At 38.2% G+C, this 17,921-nt stretch overlaps 1 protein-coding gene across 6 annotated transcripts in view; it reads right to left on the minus strand.

The window, feature by feature from the left end:
• The window catches only part of GNAQ (G protein subunit alpha q), a 351,477-nt gene that overhangs the window by 63,397 nt on the left and 270,159 nt on the right, over positions 1 to 17,921 (minus strand). The window lies entirely within an intron of this gene.

Here is a 17,921-nt window from a genome sequence, read left to right on the forward strand (position 1 = left end):
TGGGAGGCTGGTGTTTCATCATATGTGCTAATTTTCTACAGAGTAACAGCGCCACCGATAAGGATCTTAGGCTTTATAAAATGCAGATTTTCTACCAAAAGACAAACTCTTCTCTTTTTTTAAAAAAAAGGGAGAATCAGATGGTACTGAAGAAAGACCCCAGCTGGTTAAATTTGGCCACCAGAGTGGTCCAGACTCCTCTGGCTTTGAGCCCACAGCATTTGACTCTCAACAATGTAGAGCTTTCATTTATTCTGAGCTTTTAACCCTCTGCATTTGCTCCATCCAAGATGAACAAACAAGTGTTGAAATAAATCCTGGCCTCATAAAACTGTCTCCCTTATTTCAATGAACTACTTAATTTGTAATATTTCCAATGGCTGTCTCACTTTTCAAGATAGTTTCAGCAAATGGACAGAAAATGGATATTTTCTAAATACGGCTAAGCTGCTTTGACTAGTCATTTGTACCGATTTCTTTATTTACTGGTATCCTCGTCTTATCCTCCTGAAAGCAATTAGGAAAAGAGAAAGATGCCCAAGGTTTATTTTTATTTAAGCAGACTTCAGTTGATAAACATTCTAAAAAGATTTCTTAATTTGATTTTAAAAAATGTATCATTTCTTTAAACTTATATGGCATATATGTTTATGAAAAACATTACAAATGCACATAAGACGAATGAAACATGAAAACAAAGTTGCCATTCAGAGATAATCCCTAATGGCTGCAGTTTAACTAACCTTCCATTTTTGTGGGTGCCAGTAATAAATATCCCTATTATAGGTCTTCAAAAATTAGACATGTGCTCTCTATTTTGAAATCATTTATTTACATCAATATATAAGGAGGCACTTTCTACCTAATATTAATTATACACCCCCATTATCATTTTTAGTTTATAAATAGCATTTTATTTTCTAGACATACAAGTTCCCCCGCTATCCAAAAGTTCACTTTATGCCACTTTGTTTTTATGATGGGCTATGTTTGTACCTGTTTTTGCTAACCAAAAGAAATCAGAAGAGGGCTTTTGCTTTTATGAAATTACAGTCGTTTCTTTGCTTTATGCCATTCTGGCTTATGAAAGGTTTTGGAAAAGGCAAGGGTATTCTTTCAATGAGTCACAATGGCTTACTGATGACTCTAAAATTTTGGCCCCTGAGGTCAACCAGTGGAAGCTTATTAGACTCTCTGGCTTCTGCACTCTTAGATCACCGATTAGCCTTACGCTACTCAGTGGCTGAACCGGGGGGAGTATGTGTGACGGCAAATATATCTCGTTGTTTCTACACTGATGTTTCTGGAGAGGGGGAACAAAGGGCTAACATTCTCTAATTAGGTAGCCTGCTGGCTACATAATTTTAAGAACGCCACTCAAGGGCGCCTGGATGGCTCAGTCAGTTAAGTGTGGGACTCCTGATTTCGGCTCAGGTCATGATCTCACAGTTGGTGGGTTCGGGCCCCGCATAAGGCTCTGCACTGTTAGCGCTTGGGATTCTGTCTCTACCTCCTTCTGCCTCTCCCTCGCTCTCTTTCTCTTGCTCTCTCAAAATAAATAAAGACCCTTAAAAAAATTAGTTGCTTTCAATTATTCACAACTATACACAATGTTGTGATGGGCTATTCTCTACATATCACTGGGACTCATAATCAAACAATTAGAACAAATCCCTAGAAGTAGAGTTACTGGATCAAAGGGTATAACCTTTGATTTTACAAATTACCATAATAGTGGCACATTGTGCAATTTATCCTCCTTCCTGTAGTGTAGGAGTATCTATTTTTTTTACACCCTGTTTCTTTTGAATCTTTGCTATTCTAAGAGGTGAAAAAGCACTTTCAGACATCAACTGTGTTTCTATGATTATAGAATGGTCAGATTTATCTTTAAAATTCAATTTAGAGAAGTATAGATGGATGATGCAGTGAGACCTCCCCAAATCCACCCTTCCACAAAAGTAATGACGAAACTGGCAAAAAATGGTCAACATCAGCTTTTTCAGAACTCCAGAAATTAACCGAAGATTTGCAACAATCTGAAGAACATTTGTTCAAGAGAAATAGCTAATGTGGGTGAGAACAGTGAGTTTTGGGGCATTTAACTTGCACTATTTCCATCCCCCTTTCCCAGCTCTGCAACAGCCTTGACAGCGAATTGTCTTCCAGCCCTGGCGGCTGTGAAAATCAGCAGTAAAAATATTCAATATTCAATATTCAATAGGCAGAGATCAGCAGAATGGATTGAAAGAAGAAAACAAATTATGATCTAACTACATGCTGGCTACAAGAGACCTACTTGAGACTCAAAGACAAAATGGATTGAACGTCCAAAGATAGAAAAAGACACAAGGGGTGCCTGGCAGGCTCAGTGGGCAGAGCTTGAGACTCTTGATCTCGGGGTTGTGAGTTCGAGCCCCACGTTTGGTGTAGAGATTATTTAAATAAATAAAACTTAAAAAAAAGAAAAGAAAAGAAAAAAAAGAGAAAAACACATGTGCAAGAGTAACCAAAAGAAGAGCTGGGTGACTATACTAATATTAGACAAACCTTCCGACAAATTTGTTACTAGAGACAGAGGTATTTTATAATGAAGAAGGTTAAATCCATCAAGAAAGTCTAATAATTACAAACATATGCACTGAAAAACAGAGACCCAAAATACATGAAGCAAAAACCTAACAAAATCGAAGGGAGAAGTAAACAAATGAACAGCTCAAGATTTTCAATACTGGATGGAACAACCAGCTAGAACAACAAATAAAAAGATTTGAAAAACACTATAAACCAACTAGACCTAATGCATATTAATAGCTACTTGACCCAAAACTAGCAGAATTCACATTCTTCTCAAGTGTTCAGACAGCAATACTCTTCAAATTGATATACATATTAAACAGCATCCCTCCTAAATCCCAGTTATTTTTATTTATTTATTTTTTTTGCTGGGGTTTGCAAGAATGGACAAGGTGATCCTAAAATTTACACAGAAATGCAAGGGGTCCAGAGAAGTCAAAACTATCTTGCAAGAGAAGCACAAAGGTGAAGGACTCACACTTTCCAATTTCAAAACTTACTACAGAGCTACAATAATCAAGACATTGTGATACTGGCTTCATGACAGACATACACATCAATGAAACAGAATCAAGACTCCAGAAGTAAATCCTTATGTTTATGGTCGACTGATTTCTGATGAGGGTGCCAAGAAAATTCAAGGGGAAAGAATAATCTTTCAATAAGTGATGTTGGGACAACAGAACATCCACATGCAAAAAATTCTAAAAATACATAAATAAAGTTGGGCCTTCACCTTATATTGTATACAGAACCTAACTCAAAATAAGTCACTAACCAAAATGCAAGTGCTAAAAACCACAAAACTCCTAGAAGAAAACATAGGTGTAAATAGCCATAGCCCTACATTAGGCACATTTCTTAGGTACAACATCTACAGCATAAGCAGCCAAAGAAAAAGTAGATGGATTGGACTTCATCAAAATTAAAAACCTTTGCGTATCAAAGGATACTTTCAAGAAAGTGAAAAGACAACCCACGGAATAGGAGACTACTGTTTGTGAATCATATTTCTGAAGAGCCTAGTGTTGATTTTTATAAAGAATGTTTGCCATCACCAATAAAAAGGGAAATAAGCCTATTAATATAACGAAAGATTTTAACAGACATTTCTCAAAAGAAGATATACAAGCGGCGGTAAGCAAATGCAAACATCATTAGTCATCGGAGCAATCAAAACCACAATGAGATACCATTCGACAACCACTAGGAAGCCTAAAACAAAAAGAGCAGACAATAACAAGTGTTGGTTAGATATGGAGAAAGTGGGACCCTAATATATTACTGGTCGGGTTGCTAGATGGTGCAGCCACGTTGAAAACGGTTTTGCGGTTCCTCAAAATGTAATCACCGACTTACCAAATGGTTGAGAAATTTTACTTCCAGGAATAGCCAAGAGAAGGCAAAATACACGTCCACAGAAAAAATTGTCCGTGAATGTTCACAGCAGCATTATTTGTTTTTTTTTTTTTAATTTTTTTTTTAACGTTTATTTATTTTTGAGACAGAGAGAGACAGAGCATGAACAGGGGAGGGTCAGAGAGAGAGGGAGACACAAAATCTGAAACGGGCTCCGGGCTCTGAGCTGTCAGCACAGAGCCCGATGCGGGGCTTGAACTCACAGACCGTGAGATCATGACCTCAGCCGAAGTTGGCCGCTTAACTGACTGAGCCACCCAGGCACCCCACACAGCAGCATTATTTGTAATAGAGCTCAAAAGTCTGATCATCCCAAGTATCCATCAACTGATTAACAGATAAATGAAATATGGCATATCCATACAATGAAATATTATGTGTCAATAAAAAGGAAGCACTAAAATGTGCTACCACATGGATGAACACAAAATCCTACATATTATATGATTTCACGTATATGAATTTTTCAAAAGAGGCAAATCCATAGAGATATAAAGTAAATTAGCAGCTGCTGAGGGTGAAGGAGGGAAGGTGTCCTAAATTAGAGAGGAGTGACTTTCTGTTTCCAGTCTGTCTTGTAGGGAGCTTAGAAGTCATCACTCCATCCTAACTGGTAAAAAGGTGAACAAAATGAAAAATTAGTAACTCTTAGATCCATCAGAGATGTGAAGACATAGGGCAAAGTGTTGTCCCCCAAATTGGAGAGACAGACATGTGAATACAGAGAATCACAACATACTGGAACAGAAACCATGAGAAAACACTTCCAAAGGAACCAGTGCTGTGGTAAGAAAACCTAAATTGTATCTGACAAATTGCTGGAGGCTCAGCATGGGCAAGTCTGAAAACTCAAAACTCTGGGGCCACATGGTCATAAGAGAATGGAAAAGGAACCATTATGAAATACACCTGAGCATTCCGTTCTTCCTAATGAGGGCTGGTCTTAAGAGAAATTATTTTACCAGAGTATAAACTATCGGGGTTTTATCAGAGCCTAACTTCTGGCTGGGATAACAAAGAAAAAAAGAGAGAACACCAATGACTAGTATCAGAAACAAAAGAAGAGGTCACCACAGAGCTCATGGACATTAAAAGGATAATAAAGGAATACTCTTAATAGTTCTATGCCCAGAAATTTGATTACCTACACGAAATGGACCAATTCCTTGAAGGATACAATTTGTCCAAAGCTCACACAAAAAGAAATACAAAAACTGAACAGGCCTATATCTAGTAAAGAAATTGAATCAATAATTAATGACCTCCCAATCAGAAAGCAGGCCCCGAAGGGTTCACTTGTGAATTCGACCAAACACTTAAGGAAGAAATTATACCAGTTATCTATAGTCTCGTCTCTTCCAGGAGACAGAAGCAGAGGGATCCATGGTAACTTATTCTATGAGACACCATTTTCCTAGTATCAAAAGCAGACAAATACATTACAAGAAAATAAGACTACAGAATACAAGGACAAGCTCCAGACTGGGAAAAAGTATTTGCAAATGATACAACCGATAAAGGATTGTTATCCAAAATACATAAGAACTCTTAAAATTCAACGATAAGAAAACTGAGAACTGGATTTAAAAATGGGCCAAATACTTGAACAGACAACTCACCAAAGAAGATATGCAAATAACAAACATACGAAAAAAAAAATGCAACATGACATTAGAGACACGCAAATGAAAACCACAAAGAGGTATCACTATATGCCTGTAAGAATGGCCCAAATCTGGAACACTGACAACACCAAATGCTGATGAGGGTGCGGGGCAATGGGAGTTTTCGTTCATTGCTGGTGGGGATGCAAAATGGCACAGGAGCTTTGGAGGACAATTTAACAGTTTCCTACGAAACTTAACATACTCTCGTACGATCCAGCCATCACACTCGTTGGCATTCACCCAGAGGAGATGAAAACTTACGTCCACATAAAAAACTGCGTATGGGTAACAACAACACTTTTATTCAAAGTTGGCCAAACCTGGAAGCAACCAAGATGTCCTTCAGTAGGTGCATAGATTAACAAACTGTGGTCCATCCAGACAACGAAGTATTATTTAGTACTAAAAAGAAACAAGCTATCAAGCCGTAAAAGGCATAGATAAATCTTAAATGCATATCACTAAGTGAAAGAAGCCAATCTGAAAAGGCTACATACTGTCTGATTCCAACTCTATGACATTCTGGAAAAGGCAAAACTCTGGAGGCAGTAAAAAAATCAGTGATTGCCAGAGTGGAGGAGAGAGGGATGGGGGAGGGATGAATAGACAGAGCACAGAAGATTTCAGGGTAGTGAAGCCATTCTGTAGGATACTATAATGGTAAATACATGTCATTCGTTATACATTTGTCAAAATCCATAGAATGTACAACAATCCACAGAAAGAGTGAAGCCTAAAGTAAACTGTGACTTTGAGTGACAATCACATGTCAATACAGGATCACGGGTTGTAACAAAGGTACCAAATGTGACAAATAAGTAGAACGAATCCCCTGGTAGGGGATGTTGATAAATAGAGCATAGGGCTATGCATGCATGAGGGAAGGGGTCCCATGGGAAATCTGCCACTCAATTTTGGGGTGAACCTAAAACTGCTCTAAAAAATACAGTCTATTCATAGGAAAAAACCAATTGGATAGTGGTGCTATTTGTATAATTCTATGAATATACTAAAGTCCACTGAAGCATAAACTTTAAAAGGGTGAATGTGATGGTGTATGAATTATATCTCAATAAGCTGTTAATAAAAAAAACTTCCATCTAAGCTTTTCTACCTTCTATATGGCTAAATCTTCTGTCACTACCGACACTGCTCCTGAAATACTCTTTCATTCCCAAGTTAGTAACAACCTGTTCAGCTCACTTCCTGCATATACAGTCTGCCCAGTGCGGTCCCTGATCTGCTGCTGCCACCGCCTGCCTGCCTTCCTCCTGCTTCGTCCCCACCTCTTATGAAAACACAGCCTTTTCTGTGACTCACCAGACCGAAAGGCAGGACATTGGCACTTCCGGTTTGCTTCTTGCATAACTGCTTTATTTCAGCAAAAAGCACTTCTGACTTTAAGGAAAAAAAAAAAAAACCTTCTTGATGACAAAAAGAACAATACGTCAGGAATATATACAAATTACAAACTTATAAAGGACAGGATACTGAAATCTCAAAACATCAAAAACAGAAGTGTGGAATTAAGAAAATAGACAAGTTTACAACCAAAGTAGGAGGTTTAAAAATAACTCCGTCAGTGAGGGGGGAAAACTCCACATGCTGCTTTTCAGATGGCGTTATTTTTTTTTCCCCAAAAAGGAGAGAGGACATTTTTTTTCCTTTTTTTATTCTTTTTAGGGATTCATTTCTATATACTTTTATGAGCCAACCATGCCATACAAACATTTTTATGATGAAGAATTGGCAGGGTATCTCGATATACAGTATATAATATCATTTTTATTTTACATATATTATATATTTTTATTATGCTAATCTAAAAGAAACATACACCTTAAAATAAAAGTTTAGTATATTTCAGTTTTCTCCAATGTCCCCAAAGTATGCTAATCTAAAAGAAACATACACCTTAAAATAAAAGTTTCGTATATTTCAGTTTTCTCCAATGTCCCCAAAGTACATAAAGGGGTAATTCTACCCAAGTGATTATACTATCAAGCAAAAATTACATACTAGTGGTTTTTTTATGCTTATAATGTTAAAATGCTGGCGTTAATATTCGTATTCTATTTGTAAATGTAATTAGAATGAACAAAAAAGGTAAAATTATGTAAGTAATATAATTCAAAACCAATAAATTTATAGCAAATCTCATACTAAAATATCCATCTTCAAAATATAAATGCTATACACTACAATTGGGGGAAGGATTCCTTAAGAAAGACATACAATGGTCAGAGTTTAAAAGACCACTTAATTGGCCACATCAAAAGATATCATTTAAGGTGGTAAAAAAGCAAGTCATGGACTGGCAGAAGTTTTTTGCGGAGTTTCTATCAAGAATATGCAGACATCTAAACTAATGATTCTTTTTCTTAAACACAGACCAACAAAAACTGATCATGGAATTACATCAGCACTTTAAGATAGAGGATATCCAATGGTAAAGAAATATACAAAGTACTCAATCTTGGGGTGTCTGGGCACAGTCAGTTAAGCGTCCTACTCTCAATCTCGGCTTAGGTCATGATCTCATACTTCATGAGTTTGAACCCCGTATCAGGCTCCGCACTGCTGGCGTGGAGCCTGCTTGAGATTCTTTCTCTCCTTCTCTCTGCCCCTCCCCTACCTGTGCTTGCACTCTCTCTCTCTCCCTCTCTCATAATAAATAAACTAAAAAAAAAAAAAAGTACTCAATCTCATCATAATCAGAGAAATGCGAACTCCCACCACAAAGAGATGCTACTACATACCCAATATAATGGCTGAAACTTAAAAGCTGACCATATCTAAGTTGCTAAGAATATGGACCAAAGAGAACACATATACACTGGTGGTGGAAGTATGAACTGTTTCCAGAGTTCAGACTGGCAGTTGTAGTGGGTTGAAGGGTGAGCCCCAAAAAGGCATGTCCACACGCTATCCTCCAGAACCTGCGAATGTGACGTGACTTGGAAAAAATGTCCTCCAAATGTAATTTAGTTAAGGAGCTTGAGATGAGATCCTCCTGGATCACCTGGGTTTACCCTAAATCCAACAACAAGTGTCCTCCCTCATAAGAGACAGCAGACAAGAAGACACGGACACAGAGGAGAAGACTATGGGAAGACAGAGGAAGAGACCGGGGCTATGTAACTACAAGGAATGCTAACAGAAGTAGGAATAGGAGGAAAAAGGGGAGATTCTCTTCAATAGCATTCAGATGGAGCATGGCGCTGCTGATACCTTGATTTCAGACTCTGAGCCTCCGGAACTGTAGGAACAAATTTCTACTGTTGTAACCCACCAAGTCTGGGATTTGTTACAGTAGTTCTAAGGAATGGACACAGGCAGTATTCACCACAGTCGAACATACACGTTCACTGTGAATCATCAATCCTATTTCTACTCGACAGAAAACCAGGCACATGTATTCAGTCAAAAAACGTCAAAATAATATTCATAGCAGCATTATTCACAACAGTTGCAAAGAGAAAACCATTCAGATATCCATCAAAAATAGGATGGATAAATTGTTTAAAATTTAGGATGGATAGTCATTTCATTGAATTTAAATGAATGATATACAGTAATAAAAATGAAAAACTACAGTGACACACAACGTGAATTTATCTAATAAACACTATTTTGAACACAAGTTGACACAAAAGGATGCATTTAATTTCAGTTTATATTAAGTTCAACAGAGGCAAAACGATGGTATTATAAGTCAAGGTAACAGTTACCCTTGGGGGAGAGGGGGTGAGGTTGTGATTGGAAAGGGGCACAAGGGAGCTTCTGGGGTACTAATAATATCTGTCTCTTGTGGTGGATGGTAATTACACGGATGTGTTCACTCTGTGATAATTCCTCAAACTGAACACTTATAATTTATAGCTTGTTATATACATGTATACATCATCAAAATAATATTAAAAACAATTTAAAAAATAACTCTAATGAAACGTACAAGAAATTACTAAGGACTTAGAAGATCTGAATAACTCAATTAACAAGTTTGTTCTAATAGGCATAACATAGAACCTTGTCCCCAAAAATATGAAATCACAATTTCAAGCACATGTGGAACATTTATAGAAACTGACCACATATGACAACACAAGCAGTGTTTTCAATGATAAATGGTGAGCTATATAAACCATGTCATGTTTATGGATGGTAAAATTTAATACTGTAAAGTTGAAAGAAAGACCAACCTCAAATTTATCTATGTATTTATTCAAATTCAAATCAGCTTTGTTTTCTGGAATTTGATGACCTGAAGTTAAAATTTACAAGGGAGAGTAAAGGATCAAGACTAGCCAAGAAAATTCTGAACAACAAGAAGGTAGACGAATTTGATGCACTTGATATCAAGATTATGCTAAAAGGAGTGACTTGATACATTTTACGTTGGTGCAGGAGCAGTAAACAGATCAACCAAGCAGAGAACCCAGAGAAAGAACTTGACATATGTCCCAGGTACCATTGATATCAATGGGAAGGAAGACAACCAGAAAGGTTAACAAAATAATAAACATACCCACTTAAAGGCCTCAGAGAGCTGAAAAGCAGGGAAGAACTACCAGGGCAATATCTGGGGAAGGAAAGGTCTAGAGAAGTGAGCACAGGATTTGGGGCCTCTTTCCCCGGGGGTAACCGCTGAATCTGGAGGTAGCAGCTGAGAGCCCGAGGGAAATGGGTTGTAGTGAATCACCACCACTTTGCACCCAAAGTGAGGGTGTGCCCACGGAAACCTGTGTATGCAGGGACTACAGCCCAGCTCTTTGGCCACCAGAAGACCTAAAGCGAAAACACCGGCAAATAACAGAAGCTTCAGACACTGCTGATGGGAGTGTGAAATGGTGCATTCACTTTGGAAAATACTTTTGCCTTATGTACTGAAGTTAAAGATATGTATTGCCTATGCGCCTGCAATTCTTTTGCTAGGTATATAGCCAACAGAAATGTGTGCCCATGTACATCCAGAGATACGTATCTGAATATTCACAGTAACATTATTTGTAATAACCGCATACTGGAAACACACACACACAAATCTATAAACAGCAGAATGGCGAAACAAATGGTGGTATTTTCATGCAATAGAATATATATGGCAATGAATGAATTACAAGTGAATAAACCATATAAAATGTATGCACCTTATAAGCATAATCTTGAGCAAAAGAAGCTAGGCACAGAAGTTTATATCGAAGCTCAAAAACATACCGTTTGATTCCCTTTGAATAAAAGTTAAAACACAAGGAAAACGAAACTACAGGATTCAAGGATACATGTTTAAGTATTAAAACTAAAGAGAACAGCCAGGAAGGGGTTCCCTTAAAGAACAGTGGCCAACTGCTTGGGGAGGGGCACCAGAAGAGCTTCAGTAGTCTTGGCAATGTTCTGTTTCTTGACAAGGGTGCTGGACACACAGATACTTTGTGGTAACTCTGTGCTGTGTATTTTGAATTTGTGGACTCTTCTTTATATGTATGTATATATTTCACAGTTAAAAAGAAAACGGTAGGGGCACTTGGGTGGCTCAGTTGGCTAAGCATCTGACCTCGGGTCAGGTCATGATCTCAAGGCTGTGCTGACAGCTCAGAGCACGGGGGCTGCTTCAGAGTCTGTGTCTCTCCCTCTGCCCCTCCCCTGCTCACACTGAGTCTCTCTCTCTTTCAAAACTAAATAAAGAAATATTAATAAAAAATAAAAAGGTAAGGTGGATGATGGATTTACTATTCAACAAACGGTATTGGGTCAATTGAACAGATATATAGCAAGAAAATACGAAATCCTTATCTGTCATACTCAAAAATCAATTATAGGTATATAGAAAACCTATGAAAAAGCAAAACCTTGTAACTTTCAATAGGTACTAAGGGATAGGTCTTCATATTCTAGGGGAAGACAAAGAATTCCCGAAGAAAATACAGTAATACAACCAATAAAGGAAATGAGTGAGCTGACTATATTAAGATGAAAACTCTTCCATAAGCAACAAGCAAAAAAGGCAACCCATGCATTGAGAGGTAATTTTTAACTGCCAAACAATAACCAGAATGAGTTTAAAAGGTGTGTATATTAGGGTGCCTGAGCATCCAACTCTTGATTTTGGCTCAGGTCATGATCCCAGGACAGTGGGACTGAGCCCCACATTGGACTCCACGCTGAGCATGGAGACTGCTTAAGTCTCTGCTCTTCTCTCTCCCCCTCTCCCCTTCTTGCATGCCCTCTCTTTCTCTCTCTAAAATAATAAAAATAAATAAAGATAACTCCACTGGGGGTTGGAATGAGGGGGAGACAAGATGAGGGTGGGAAAAGGTAACCCACACTGAAAGCCACCTGCTGGCTGAGAAGTGTGTGAAACACAGTAGGGCCTGTGCACGCAACGGAACTAGATGGCGGTCTAAATAAGTGAATTAAAGCCACATGTAGCAACATAAAAAAAATAAATCTCAAGAACAATGCTGATGGAACAAAACCCACGATGTAAAATCATCTAAATAAAATTAATCATGAATATTAAGCATCCAATATTACATATTGCTTATTGACATATACATATGTAGTAAAAATGTGAAAAAAATATGCACAGGAATGATATATGCCAACTTGAGGCCAGTAACTTCTGGGGGAGGGAGAGAAATCAATCCGAGAAGGTTATACAAAGTCTTTAAATGCATCTGTATCATTTTATTTCTGTGAAGATACAGATTTAAAGCAAGTAAGTTCTCTAGAATTTTATGCTCTCCCGGATCACTGAAATCGTTTCTAAAAACAAACAAAATCCACTTCCTTAGCTCTTCTCGCCTTTATTCTTACATCGAGCTATGAGTTTAGACCACGTGGCACTGGCCCATGACAGACTTTGATGTTAAGACACCACTTTACACGGACAGAAGCTTAAGGGACAGCCCTAGGAATGCTTAATATTTGCTTTCCTGGGGGCATGTTATTGTGGATATAACTTACTCCCTCCCACAGCATCTCTTTGTGAAGGTACAGGAGTAGCTCGGTACCAGAAGCAGCTAACTCGTTTTAAAGATAAATGAATCTTCTAGCAGGCCACAATTACCTCCTTTTCTTGGTTGCTAAGAGATGCTTAACTACACTTGTGAACTGCTGCTAAGACAGGTACCTGGTTCTGCGATTTGTATTTCAATTCTTAATCTCACCCTCCAATCCTTACTGTCCTTTCATAACAGACTTTTCAGGTGATTTACTTTATCCTCCTGTGTGTGCGTATTTGTAGACACATGCATGCTAATCGACAGCCATAAGGGGAAACTGTCATAAATTTTATTGTATTAAAATTTATGACTCCATCAAAAGACACAATTAAGAGAATAGATGGCAAGCTGCAAAGCAGATGTTTGCAGTACGTACAACAAAAGGCTCACATCCACAGCATGTAAGGAACTCCTAAAAAGCAGCAGGAAAATGATAGATAATCCAAACGAAAAATGGACAGAGATGTTATAAATGACAGAGCTAAAATTCCAACCTGATCTTACTTTATTTTAAAACAATTATTGTTTCGCTTATTATTTGTTAACACTCTCCCGAGCCACATCATCAATCACTGTTTACCCCATGGTCATGGTAGAAAATCTTCCAAATTATTTTCCTTTTTGAGGGCGGGGTTAATAACCTTCCCTATAATAATTGTATGTATATCATTCTAGAGATCAGATTATACTAAATACACTCGTCAGCAATCCACCTTTTTCATATAATTCATCCTATAAAAAATATTGCATTGATTGTACCAGTATGGCTTCAATGAAGAATTTGAAAGATTTCCAATATACAGACACACGAGTAGTGTCCACATGTGGCTGGTTTGCCACACGCTTACCAGCAGGAAGTACATGTCCCTGGTTCAAACTCATAAATGGTGATCAGAAAACTTCCTCCAAGCTTCCTTCAAGTCGTACGAGCAAAGAAGTTGAGGAGTATAATAATATGGAAACAGAAAGCCTGAAGGATGAAAGGGGTGAGGGAAGGGGTTTCAAAAAGGAACAAGTGGCTAAAAATGAACAAAGGAATGTGGAAAAGGGAAGAAGAGTTAAATATAAAAAAAAAAAAAAAGTAGGACGTCTTTCAGGAAGAGCCTTGTTAATCAGGCCATGAATCTGAGCCAAGTATACCAAGTCTGAGGAGCAAGATCAAGTTTCTGATTTCATAATTTAAGATCAATACAGGATGTGAGAGCCAACCCAACTGAGAGCGGGTATCATAACTCGGCTCTTACTTTTAACTACTTCTAAGTTTCCTATAGGTCTTCCCTTTGAGGTGCAATTTCTTTTCTCAAGTTTTAGTCATTTTCCCTGCCAATGCTGAATTTTATATGAAGAAAATCCCCAAAACTCACTTGGAGTTTTTGGAACAGAACAAAGTCCAGGGTTCACACCGTTAAAGAAAATGTTCAGACCGTGGGTTTTACCTGAATGACTTCAAAGGGGCTTCATTTTAAAACCTAAGAGAAGAGAAATATTTCCGGGTTCAAGAATAAATGTTTAGGGAAAGCATTGCTGGGGAATCTATCTTGGTTCAAAGGAGCGCTTGGGGTGTGGGATCTACCCTGGTATTGTATCAAAACTAAAGCTTAATGGGTTGTGACCATTTCAAAATTTAATTTAATTTAAGTTAGAATGGCACATTCAAAAAGAAAAGTGGAGGAGAAAAAAGCTGGACAGTCTAGGAACCATGGTCTGTAAGACGGCCCCCGAGTCAAAGTCTGAGAAATTATCATCGTATTTGTGCTCAGATATTCATGTAACAGAAAACCAGAAAAATAAAGACTAAAAGAGAGAGTGCGGATACATGTTGATAAGCTTAAATATGTTATGGGAATGCTTCCTGTGGGCTGCGGGCTCTCACGGGCGCTTAAATAATGTAGGCACCGAAGGATTACAGTAGAGCAGTGGGCTCGTGCTGATGTGTTATCACAGGGAAAAGAAGACAGTAAAGACAATATGCAAATCTACGTGGCACTGCAACCCTGCTCGATCTCACTCACTATTGGGTGATGTGTGTCCCTCTCTGGAGGAAAAAAATAATAATAACAAAATTAATTCCCCAAGCTCCAGGAAGGCTGAGAATCTGGAAAGACGAAAGCACATCTGCATAAAAACTTGAAGATTGATACCAAAAGTCTTAGAAACATGAAAAGCAACAGCAATAATCCAAAGTACTTTCAGCTGGTTTTGCCTGCGGCCCGCACTGCCTTTTCCAGAGTTCTCCAGGACCAGAGGGGAGGCTGATAGTACCCATTTCCAGGTGTTTCTCGCACATATATACCAAAGGAGGCACCGCAAGGTCTGCTTTGGATTAAAGTTATGGACACCAGATTTCAAAACCAAGAACAAAATGTTTCAGGAGTTCACTTCAGTTTTGTCTCACCAAAACCAGAGAATTTGGGGAAAGGAGAATGCTATAGTTCTGAATTCCCTTAATGATTTAAGGAAGTGGAGAGCCAAAGGCATTTTCATATATTAGTCCCCCCCACCCACCAAAAAAAGACTGTGACTACATCCTGACATTAAAAAATATTTTTGACAGTGTTCCCTAATTACCAACAGTGATGGCTGTGGCTAGCAGGACGTAATTAATGAGCGGCATTGCTCTTATTATGCTTAAGATCATCTGCAATATTGCCAACAGACTTGACTTAAGGTCTGAGAAAAGAGCACCATGAAATGGCTTTGATCTCATAGAATTACGAGGTAGGCTTTAAGAATATTCCCAAGTGGGGCGCCTGCGTGGCTGAGTGGGTTAGGCTTCTGACTTCGGCTCAGGTCATGGTCTCGCGGTTTGTGAGTTCAAGCCCCACGCCCGGCTCTGTACTGACAGCTCCAAGCCTGGAGCCTGCTTCGGAATTGGTGTCTCCGTCTCTCTCTGCACCCCCCACCCCCCACCTTTCATGCTCGGTCTGTCTCTCTCTCTCTCAAAAATAAATAAACATGTTAAAAATTTATTTTAATAGTCACAAGTGATCAGGGAGTCCTAAAGAAAAAATAATAGATTTATTATCTTAATTTGTAGCATAATGCATCACCAAGGAATAAATGAAACTGGCAAAATATTTTTAGATGCATGTAATGCCTGTACATTGAATGGCAAGTTACTGTGGAGACTTTAGTTATGGTATCTGATCATCAAAACAATGTCATCTTATTCTAATTAATATAATATACTATTACACAAAAACTAGATATCCATGAGCAATGTCAGGTAAAAACTAGGATAAATAATCCGTAATGTCCAGATAATTGAAGAACTGAATTTATGTGGTAGAATCAGGTGATGACCTACCTAAGGAACTGAGGTAAACTGATGAGCATTAAGTCACAATATATATACATGTCTTTACAGATACAATGTACTTGCCTTGTATAAAATGTGGATAAAAAAATGTGTACTGATAAACATTTCCATTTCCTTTAGCTAAAATGTAAACAGTGACATAAGAAATAAAACTATGTGTGCTTCTTACATCTTCTGTGTAGTTGATAAATTTTATTTTACTGGACAGCAAACTAGAGAGATCATGTCCCATATAACGAAGGCCTTCCTCTCCTCTTTACTCTCTACCCAACAAAAGCACATCTCTTTTATGAGGCCCTTCTGGGCAAAATTCATTTTGTTTTTCATTTTTTGTATCTCTTTAGATGCCCAGTACCAAGCACATAGTAGATAAGCCCTCAAAACATTTTCTATCTTGATTCAACATTCGAAGAAATCAGAAAAGCTGTCTTATTCTGTTCCCAACTATGATATGCACTACATTCAAAATACTATATCCAAAGATTAAGGAACAACCACTGAACACAGATATGAAGACAGAAATACATATAGAGAGATTATAGCTAAAATTCTGATGGTAATTGCTTACCTTAAATCTTGGGAACTGACTGCCTTGTATTTTAGCTTGCTTTTCAGGCACTTTTCATGGTAGCTACAGAGGGCAAGTGGCTGATAAAACATTCTTAAAAAGTTACTTGTTTCAAAAGCCCATAACTTGTAACCCTGAAAAGATTCTGAAATGCATGAATAGGTGAATAGGTAACTCAGCTCTATATGGGATATTGGTTCCTGAACTTTTTTGTTTTTTATTTTTTGTGGAGGAAGGGAGGGAGGATCTTAAGCGGGCTCCACACGCAGCATGGAGCCTGACACAGGGCTGGATCCCATGACCCTGGGATCATGACCTGAGCGGAAATCAAGAGTCGGACGCTCAACTGACTAAGCCACCCAGGCGTCCCTCCTGAACTCTTTATCAATCCTACATACAAAAGAAATGCTATAAAGGACTGCATATTTATTTTGATACAGATATTAATGCTTCTAGAAAAATAACATATTTAAAAGGACCAGAAGCCAACATTCTTCTTTACCAAAAAATGTATAGTATGGAAAGTGTATTTTAATATGTCAGATTGTGTTTTAATCAGCTAGTGGAGATATCTCACTTCCTTCTCTTTGTTTTTTATCCCATCAGAAGGATATTTAATATTTACTGTTGGCAGGTCTGCAATGTCTGCCTCTAACAGGATGTCAGGAATCTTTTCCATTCCCCCAACACACACGCACTGAACTCCCGCTAGAAGTGAGTTTTCTATGCCCCTGCATTATTCTCCATAGTCAATTCTGACTCATCAAGACTTTATCATCCTCAAAATCCGTATTTATACCTGTTAGGATTTCATGTAATGGAGAGAAGAGTATAAATACTGAATCAGTTCTCCACACAAGCATATCAAGGGTATTTTTCCAATCATTCACTGCTTAGCAGAGATAGAATTATGCCACAGTCTATAGAATTCTGTAAGAGCCGAAGGGCCACGTCACTGAGACACTTCTTGGCTCCACAATGAACTGATTCAGAACCCAGCTGCAAAGTCACTCACATGTGCCAAGAGAGGTTTTGAGTACTCTTTGGGACCCACCCAACACCCAAACAATGATTTAAACAAAACGAAAACAAAACAAAACAGGCTGACTGGCTCCAACACTCCCAGCTCCATCCTGTAGGAAGAGTAGGAAAAGGGCTAGAAAAAGATGTGAGGGTTAGCCTAGGGATTTCCATGTTATTTTCATTTTCTGAGTGTTAAAAGTATAAAATAGGGTCAAATTAAACCTGAACACACGGGGCTGCTCACACATCTGACAAAAGAGTTTACCGTTTTCATTACACCATGTGCTACCACAGGGTTATTTTTATTATTTAAAAAATCCCCAACCCAGTAGTCAAAATGCAGT

Source organism: Panthera tigris, chromosome D4, assembly GCF_018350195.1.
Source record: "Panthera tigris isolate Pti1 chromosome D4, P.tigris_Pti1_mat1.1, whole genome shotgun sequence".
In the NCBI taxonomy this organism is placed as follows: domain Eukaryota; kingdom Metazoa; phylum Chordata; class Mammalia; order Carnivora; family Felidae; genus Panthera; species Panthera tigris.